Here is a 9,182-nt window from a genome sequence, read left to right as displayed (position 1 = left end):
TTTGGAAAAGGTGCGTGATTATTTACAGACTGTCATCATACTTTAAACATATGCATTCAAGAGAATGGATTCGGTACAAGTTAATCCAACGTAGTGAAACCCTTTCCTATTTACAGTGCTGCAATGCAAAAGTGAATCAAACTATATGTACAGTGGATTTAATTTGAACATATTTTTTCCATCGGGCCATGAATCAATTATGTTTGAATATATTTAAAAAGTTCCATTACAGAACACTAATCAGAAAAACTGATATTCTGTGACAAAACAAACATTTATTAACCAATCGTTCAGTCAGAAACCAAAACAGACCAACAGAATAGAATGTGATGCACCAGACTGTGCACAAACCATTTATTTAAGGCTATTGTTCTTTCATTTCTAATGCTATATAATTGAAGTATATTCCACGATAGTTAGATTGTAATATTATCAAAGATAATCCGAGCTCTCAGAGACAATGCAGAGCCACTCTTGATTATCCATTATCGACACCTGCTTTCAATTATGAACAATATTCCAAACCATTGATGCTGTTTGATCACAACCCCTTTTCTCTGGAACCCATACATGCTGGGGAAAGCATTTAGTGATGTCGTTTGGATGAACCACGTGGTCGCGAGTATGATGCGTAAGGAATATTTGTAGAGCTGGTTAGTGAGTTTTGTTTTACGCCTCATTCAACAATATTTCAGATATGTGGAGGCGGTCTTTAAATAATCGAGTCTGGAACAGACAATGTAGTGATCAACAGCATGAGCATCGAATCCGTGCAATATCTTCACGAGTCAGATTTGTTGACTTTGTAACTGCTATTCATAGTATCAACTTGATTTTCACATGTCTAAACTAATATTTTGCCGTTATTCATCCTCTCTAACCCATTCTGTTATGAAAGATGTCACGAAGTGAGGATAATGCAAGGTTACCATCCCATTTTTTTAAAAACCTTAGTCATTTAGTCACATCACAGCTGTCACCTTCTTGTGAGTTGTCAACATCAGTGATAAATGGACAGTTACACTCTTCTTGTGCTTGATGATCAAGCTTAATAATTTTAACAACATTCGACGTACACATTATTCAAAGGCCTTTCAGTCTGAAAATAGACTAATTGTATGCTATTGACATTGCCGTTTTCCTCGTAAAATAACTCATTATGAAGACCCTGTCAGCTGAACGAGAGGCAGTTTTGAACATGAAGGTAATGGAATTGGCAACTGGCGCTTTATTCGTCGAGCATGTTAACACATTTTCGTTTTCACCACTTCCGTGCTTCCGTATGATAGCCTTATGGTAAAGACCCGGGGTCCCGGGGTAGAATAGGCCTTCAGCAAACCATGCTTGCCATAAAAGGCGACTACGCTTGTTGTAAGAGGCGACAAACGGGATCATAAAATACTCAGTGAAATAAGGATAATAATCTGCCCAACTCTGTGACTGATAACACACTGCCATTTAAAAAGTGGTCAAATGCAACATATGTCAATTTACGGATTTCACTTTCTTAGTAACATAAAAGGCAACTATGCTTGTCGTAAGAGGCGACAAACGGGATCGGGTGGTCATGCTCGCTGACTTGGTTGACTCATATCATCGGTTCCGAATTGCGCAGATCGATGCTCATGCTGTTGACCACTGGATTGTCTGGTCCCGATTATTTACGATTATTTACAGACCGCCGCTACACAGCTGGAATATTGCTGAGTGCGGCATAAAAATAAACTCACTCACTCACTCACAAAATGTTCTCTCATCACGCTGACGACCGACATGCATTTTGCCTCTTGTGTACAATGTGTAAAGCCAGTTATGGGATCCCCGCCTTGATATTGAGAAAAGATTGCTAGAGCGGCGTAAAATCATGGTTACTCCCTAATCCCGCACTCTTTGTAATTTAGATGCTTGTTATTTAATCACTGCGTTACGGTTAATGATTTGCCGTGACAAAAGGTATAAGAAATCCCCCATGAACCAGCAAAATGTAACACAGACAAGTGTAAATAATAGCATGTACTGATCAAAGAGCAAGACGCAGTGATTCATAGTAGAGGTTTCTAGTACAATGCAGCTGAGTCAAATCTAAAGTAATGGGTCACAAATATAATTGCAACTCACTAAAATCCTGTTTTTCAGTGAAACAGTTACACTAAATGTTACTCAGCGAGTGATGTAGGTATGCCAAAAGAGGCAGAAAGATGTAGCTAAGCCGAATGATGACACAACTCCAAGTGAAAGTCAGTGTGTGTTTGTCATTAACCAACACACTAACCAGCCTTATATATACACAGTCATAGATTCTTGAACATACGAGCACTGTGCCACCACATCTCCACTAGCTTAGAACTTACTCGTGGTTACCAACAGTCAAAACACATACTGAAGGTAGGCAACTCTAAAGCGCTACATTGAAGGCATGTCGCTAAAATACTATTACCGTAATACGAAATATGATCCATAATAATATCACTCAAAACTCTAAACATTGTGACCCAATAATAACTATCATTTAATCAACAATAATACAAAATCACAGAAAACACTTTCTCGTAACAACTGCAACTTGTAACGTGGAGACTCTACTGAAGAAGATCAATGGTACTTCATCATCAACTGAAGAGGGGCGGTGGGGTAGCCTAGTGGTTAAAGCGTTCGCCTGTCACGCCGGGGACTCGGGTTCGATTCCCCACATGGGTACAATGTGTGAAACCCATTTTCTGGTGTCCCCCGCCGTAATATTGCTGGAATATTGCTAAAAGCGGTGTAAAACTAAACTCACTCACTCACTCAACTGAAGAATTGCAAGGACAAAGGACAAATTCTTTCAGATTTTGGGATGGACAGTTTTCTACCTCTATTTACCATTAGGTCCAACAAACATATCCTGTATTTGGCAAATATGTTTCTATTACAGTTTAAAGTTAGGTTAGATAAATATAATTCAGGTTCTATTAGAGTTTTAAATGTTCTATAACGAGAGCTTCTTTCTTGAGTGAAATGCCATTCCTGATAAAACACATTTACCGCTCGTTCACAAAATTCTTTCAAAAACATAAAGACATCACTAACACCCTGGCTTATCCAAACCAGTCCATACCCATGAGAAGACAGAAGATTTCTTATATGCGATGCCCAAGATATTTTACCCATATTATCTAGACGAACCATCATACACTCTTCAAAAAAAGAAACGTAAAATCCAAATATCAATGAACATTTGGTGTTATTCTTGGACGTTTAGATCAGCGGAAAACAATGATATATGAATGAGATTCTGTGGAGCAATTCATTGCTATCTTGTCCATATTTCATGAGAATAACAATCATCACAGTCATTTCTGCTGTCCACCACGTGATGTTGAAGTCAGTACCTCGTACGATCGCCTTCAGCTGCTAACACTTCCCGACACGCCGGTGGGTACAGATCGAATCATTCGTTGGATGTTTTCTTGTGGAACACTTTTCCATTCCTCCTGCAGCATGTGGAACAACTCTAGAAGATTCTATGGTGGATTCTATGGTACCCGTCTATGGATCTGACCCCAAAGGTATTAGATTTGGTTTAGACCCGGGGATCGGAAGGTCCATGGGAGGGTATTGATGTTGTTATTGGCCAGGTAGTCCACGGTGGCACGTGCTGTGTGGGGACTGGCATTGTCCTGTTGGAAGAGCTGCCGCTGACGGTCAAGAAGGTGACGGACGTGCGGACAGAGAATCTGGTCGGTGTATCGATTGGCCGTGAGATTACCTTGGACAAGTACAAGTTCCGATCTGTGGGTGTATGAGATCGCTTCCACACCATAACACTCTCATCACCAAATCTGTCTGATACAGTTAGGAGCAAAAAGTTCATGACGTCGTCTGTAGGCACGGTTTCTACCGTGAAATCCCCACACACATATAATAAAATGGGTTGTTCCTGGACATCAAACGGTTTGAAAAACATATTTGGAGTAAAACTTCCACATTCCTGGGAGATAGATAAACTTGAAATCATAGCTTTCTTTGCACGTCAGAATAAGTCATGGACACAACATTTTAAATTCATTGTGTGCGAAAAGATTTCCCAATATTTATATCAATTAATAACAGCAAGAGGTTTTCCCTTAAAAAAAGTACCCCATCTCTCCTTGGATGTTACATCGCCACCGCTTCTAAATATGGCTAAATTAGTTTTATCTAAATTAACGGATAGTTTACAGTTCGCAGAATAACTTTCAAGAATATTTAGCTGATTTTGCAAACCAGTAATAGTTTCACATATCGAGATAACATCGTCTGCAAATAGAAGCGTAAATAGTTCTATCATATCTGAAAATATCTGCACACCACGTATGCCAGTTTGTATAACATCACAACAAAATTCGTAAATAAAAAACGAGAACAAAATCGGACTTACAATGCATCCTTGCCGTAGTCCTAATTGACAGTAACAATATTATCACTTGTGGAGTTTTGCTTGCGAATCCCAGCTTGATTCTCGGGAATCCTGTCCCTCATGTTTGCCCATTTAGTGAGTCGGCTATTTAGTATAGAAGTGAAGACTTTTCCGAGAATACTCATGAGATATTCCCCATATTTATCGGAATTATTAATCAACCTTTCTTGTGAATTGGGACAAAATTAGAAACCGACCAACTGCGAGGAAATACGCCATTTGTGAACAAACTATTAAAGCGTTATTGAGAAATGGAAGGATTTCTGTAACAGAATATTTAAGCATTTCAATAATGATACTATCAGGACCAGCTGCTTTTCCACATTTTAGTTGTGAAATTGCACTCGTGATCTCATCAGTCGATATAGGCGAATCTAGTACAAATTCATCTACTTCATCATAGCGCTCATTCAGTTCATCCGAAATTTCTAAAATTTCTTGGTCGGGGTCAGACTGATCGAGGTCTGAATCATTTGAGAGAACATTCCTGAAATGGATGAGTCACAAATTCAACTTCCAGTGGTGATGCTTCGTTACCTTCGAACAGAAAGTATTTTCGGTGGTGGGCCTTGTCAAAAGACTCTGCCGATATCTATCTGTTCAGTAAAATCCAGGGTAATTTTCTTGCCTCTCGGTCCATCCAAGGAAGGGAAATCAAATCACCATGAGTTTACCAACCACTTCTGACAACAAGAGAAAGACTATTGGAAACGTGTCGTATCACTCACGAACAAGGATTATAATCCAGATCCTGATACTGATAAGGGACGTAACTACATACTGGTACATGGAATCATGGCGCCGTAAACAACACTCAAATACTATTACCTCCTAAAGTCAGTTAGATCACTTGCTCTTTTGTCTGTGCGGTTATCGAACCGTACAGGAGAGAACTGTCACTTGATGGAGCGCTGAAATTGAAAGTGATGAATGCGACACTCTAACATGACACATATATGAGAGTCAATTTCCGTAATAATCATTTGAAAGGATGAATGTCTGTCACATCGGTTTTTCAGCATTTGAAGCTGATAACACTGGCTCCCTGCTAGTTATCGATTGGACCGCCTTGAACAATAAAGTTTCAATCAAATGATTTTTTGTTGAGACAGGACACAGTGATCTGTTTTCATTCCTGGATCGGAAACACACAATGTATTCCCGCTGATATCATGTAAGGCTCTACTATTCCATTTTAAAAAAACTTTGTTGCCCTTGTACACAGAGGCTGAAATGTAATTCCCACAACGCCTACAGACGGGATAAGAATTCATGGAATATAAATTATTTTGCGTTTCCGTAGCATTGGTGTTAGATTCGTATGTTTGTATATGTTAATGAACATTATGCAACGTTTGAAGATAGGATTAGACCGTTAATCTAGTCAGTCGGCAGAAGATTGCGAATCAATTTTGCTTAGCATATAACCCCGCGCCCTCACCCCCATTGTCCAAATAACAGGTCTATCTTTGACAGACACAAACAAAATATCAAAGTACTAAATGTCCTTAGAAACAGTTTGGGATCTGTTCGCAGGACATTTATTGTTCAAATCCAAGTAACACCATTAGAAGATGTACTATTAAGTGATTGAGTGAGTGATTGAGCGAGTGATACTTTCCACTGCTTTCACCAGCAACACTATTATGTACTGCATGGAGCTAAACTATCCTACGCAAGTTTCGTTGTTGGGAAGCCGGTGTTGGTGTTGGGTATATGAATTCAAAATGGTTTAACTACTTTGCTAGTATCCATGAAGTACTTGAGGCACTAGCAGATTTGTTTGGGGCAAATCCAGTTGTGTCAAGATTTTTGGAAAAAAACAGTAATTTCAGAATTAACATATAACTGGAACACAACTGAAAACACCGTTATACATACTTCACTGAGTGGCGTCTGAATTTGTAAATGATTTAAATGCAAATGGTTTGAATAGATAAAATAGTTTCCAAAGCCATATGTACAGTTGTGAGTTAATTCGACTGCAGCAGGTCCGCAAGAATAAGATCTCGTTGAACATGAGGGGCAGATACGTGTCAGATATTAAACAACTGTAGATCAGTGGACATTTTGCTTCAGTAATCAACATGTGTAGTACCGCCCGACGGAGCCAGTCAAGCATGTTGGGATTTGATTCCCAGATTAATGATTCCAAATATATTATGTGGGAAGACGTTCTGCAGCTTTCACAGAGTGAGAATTGAAGAAGTTCACAGTTGTGAATGATATTGCATAGAAATTTGGTGCTTCTCAAATCTAAATTCATCCACGAAATCACGCTTTATTAAAATGAGTTTGTCATGTATATTTCCTATTGACGAATCGCTGAGGACCATGCTGAATGTATCTACAAATATTTCCACGTAAGGACCACGTGACTCTGTTTGTATGTTTAGCATAATGCTGATCGAAAGGGTCAAGTTTACTTGTAGGACCATATTCATACATTTGGAAAAAGCAACTCATAGGAAGGGCGAACTTTACTTCTAAGATCATCTTCATGCAACCAGCAAACTGTGTCCTCAGTTAACCGAACACCCGCATTACCTCACGGTAGGACACCATCCCCGTTTATTCAGCATATTATGTATCAGTTCTTTCAGCGATAAATACCGTTGGTCACTTCTCTGCTATAGCTTCAGTTTGAACTCATTTGGGATGTCACGTTAAAGACGCCGTGCAATTATTTTGCACCCATGGTCGAGAGGAATATGGTGTTCCGGTGATGATGACGTCACTGCCGGACAAAGTTGTGGTGGCAAATGGGATCATGGTATTTATCATGACATAACATACACATCTTACACCACATGATCGATAATGGCATTTTACCGTCGCATGTACATGACCTGTTGTTGTTGGTTGTTTGCGTGTAATGCAAACAAAGCATCTGCGATATATGGCGTTATTACTCTGCGAATCGTTGCCAGTGGTGAAACAGAAACAACGATCAATGTTTTCACGCTTGGTGCTTTCCTAAATGGCAGCTTTTGTAAAACGTTCTGCTGCCAGATAAGATCAACCGACCCATGTACGTTTCCTGAAGCTGTGCACGTTAGGAAATGTCAATCCGTGGACTCATTCCTTACAGTAATTGTGATCCACAGTGCTAAATCTCTTTGTCTGATCAATAGGGAATGAACATGTCGCTCTGATTCCGTGATCGTATCAGCCGAGGTCTACCTGGAAAAAGAGTGGGCATGGTTTCATAGGAAACACACATAACAGGAGGGAAATCCCGAAATTAAGACTTTTCAGACATTTTCTGAAAACGGAACGTTGAATTTCTTAAATTGTCTTGCAATATTCCATCTTGAATAAATAGATTTCAATCTGAGCTTCACTATAATATCGACTATATGAGTTTGATACGTAAAGTAGTCGAGTGATGTAGGTTGTGACCTGCTTCACAATTCATAGCTAGAGGTGGGGTGATGGTGGTTTTAAGAGGGTACACCCATTTTGTCCATCGAAGGGGAGGTCACTTACGTTGTGCGTAAAATGTATATGCGTTTCATGAAAGTGGTGTAAGTCTAGGATATGCGTCTAGCTAGAGTAAAGTTTGGAATGTTGGTAATAATCTAATACTCTGAACATTCTGTCATGCTGTTATCACGATTTTCAGTGATCCAGTCACTTAATTGTTTATATCAGTTGGAATTCGTTTATATACAAAAACGACACGCACACTTCACATCTATTCATTCCTAACTGCGATTAATCCATCCACCAGGAATATATGTATTTTCTTTTCTCACTCCATTGTTCCCAATCCAAATAATATCATGATAATTTGAAACACCCCTGATGTAAAAAGAGTATAAAGAGCATTTGTGTTGCATTTATCAAAATACATTTCAAATGTATGTAAATTCTCATTAATTATCTTAACTTGGAAAATATCAACCTTTCTCCCTGTTCCGAAAATGCAGTAGCCACCTGTTCATATTGATCACCAACCTATAGCCTTAATCTGTATTGCCATGAGTGTTTGTCAAGAATTATTGAGTAGTTACGCTTACTTGATGCTGTAACGTGACACCACGGGGTTAGCAGGTCATGACAACCTCGGTTTCCTCATACCGATACAGCTTCATCAACGTGGACAGTTGAGAGCACAGGAGAATCTGCTGAAGCAATGGGTGAATTTGATTATGTTCCGAACATTGGAATTCCACATTTATTATTTTTAAAGGGTTATATGAGAGCTTTATGACTTTACATTGTTCCCTTCCTTTAGTAAATGGCTGAAAAAAGAATTATTACCAGAATTATCTGCAAAAATTATCCCTGTGCTATAATTCCCGAGTCCTTTATATGTGTTGTAAAAAATGTCCAAAATAGACAGTCTGAAATTAGTCCTCTAAAACGGATTGTCTGCATTGATCCGTCTAAAGGTCTTCTCTAAAACGGATTGTCTGCATTGATCCGTCTAAAGGTCTTCTCTAAAACGGATTGTCTGCATTGATCCGCCTAAAGATCCTCTCTAAAACGGACCGTCAAACAGTTTGCCTAAATCCAGCTGTCCAAAGAGTTGGCCGTCCAAATGAGCCGTCCAGATGGTTCTTCCGACTATGTGCCTGACTTTATGTCATTGTACCACGATGACTGTCTGGTCCAGAATATCTAACGGTTATCGTTCTGAATTTAGGGATAAATATCATTCAACTTCACTTCATGAAAAACATTGTATATAATATTAAAGATCACCATACGGCGATACTGATTTTAAAAGAAAATACTT

Source organism: Haliotis asinina, chromosome 12, assembly GCF_037392515.1.
Source record: "Haliotis asinina isolate JCU_RB_2024 chromosome 12, JCU_Hal_asi_v2, whole genome shotgun sequence".
Lineage (NCBI taxonomy): Eukaryota > Metazoa > Mollusca > Gastropoda > Lepetellida > Haliotidae > Haliotis > Haliotis asinina.
Note: the sequence above shows the minus strand (reverse complement) of the source record.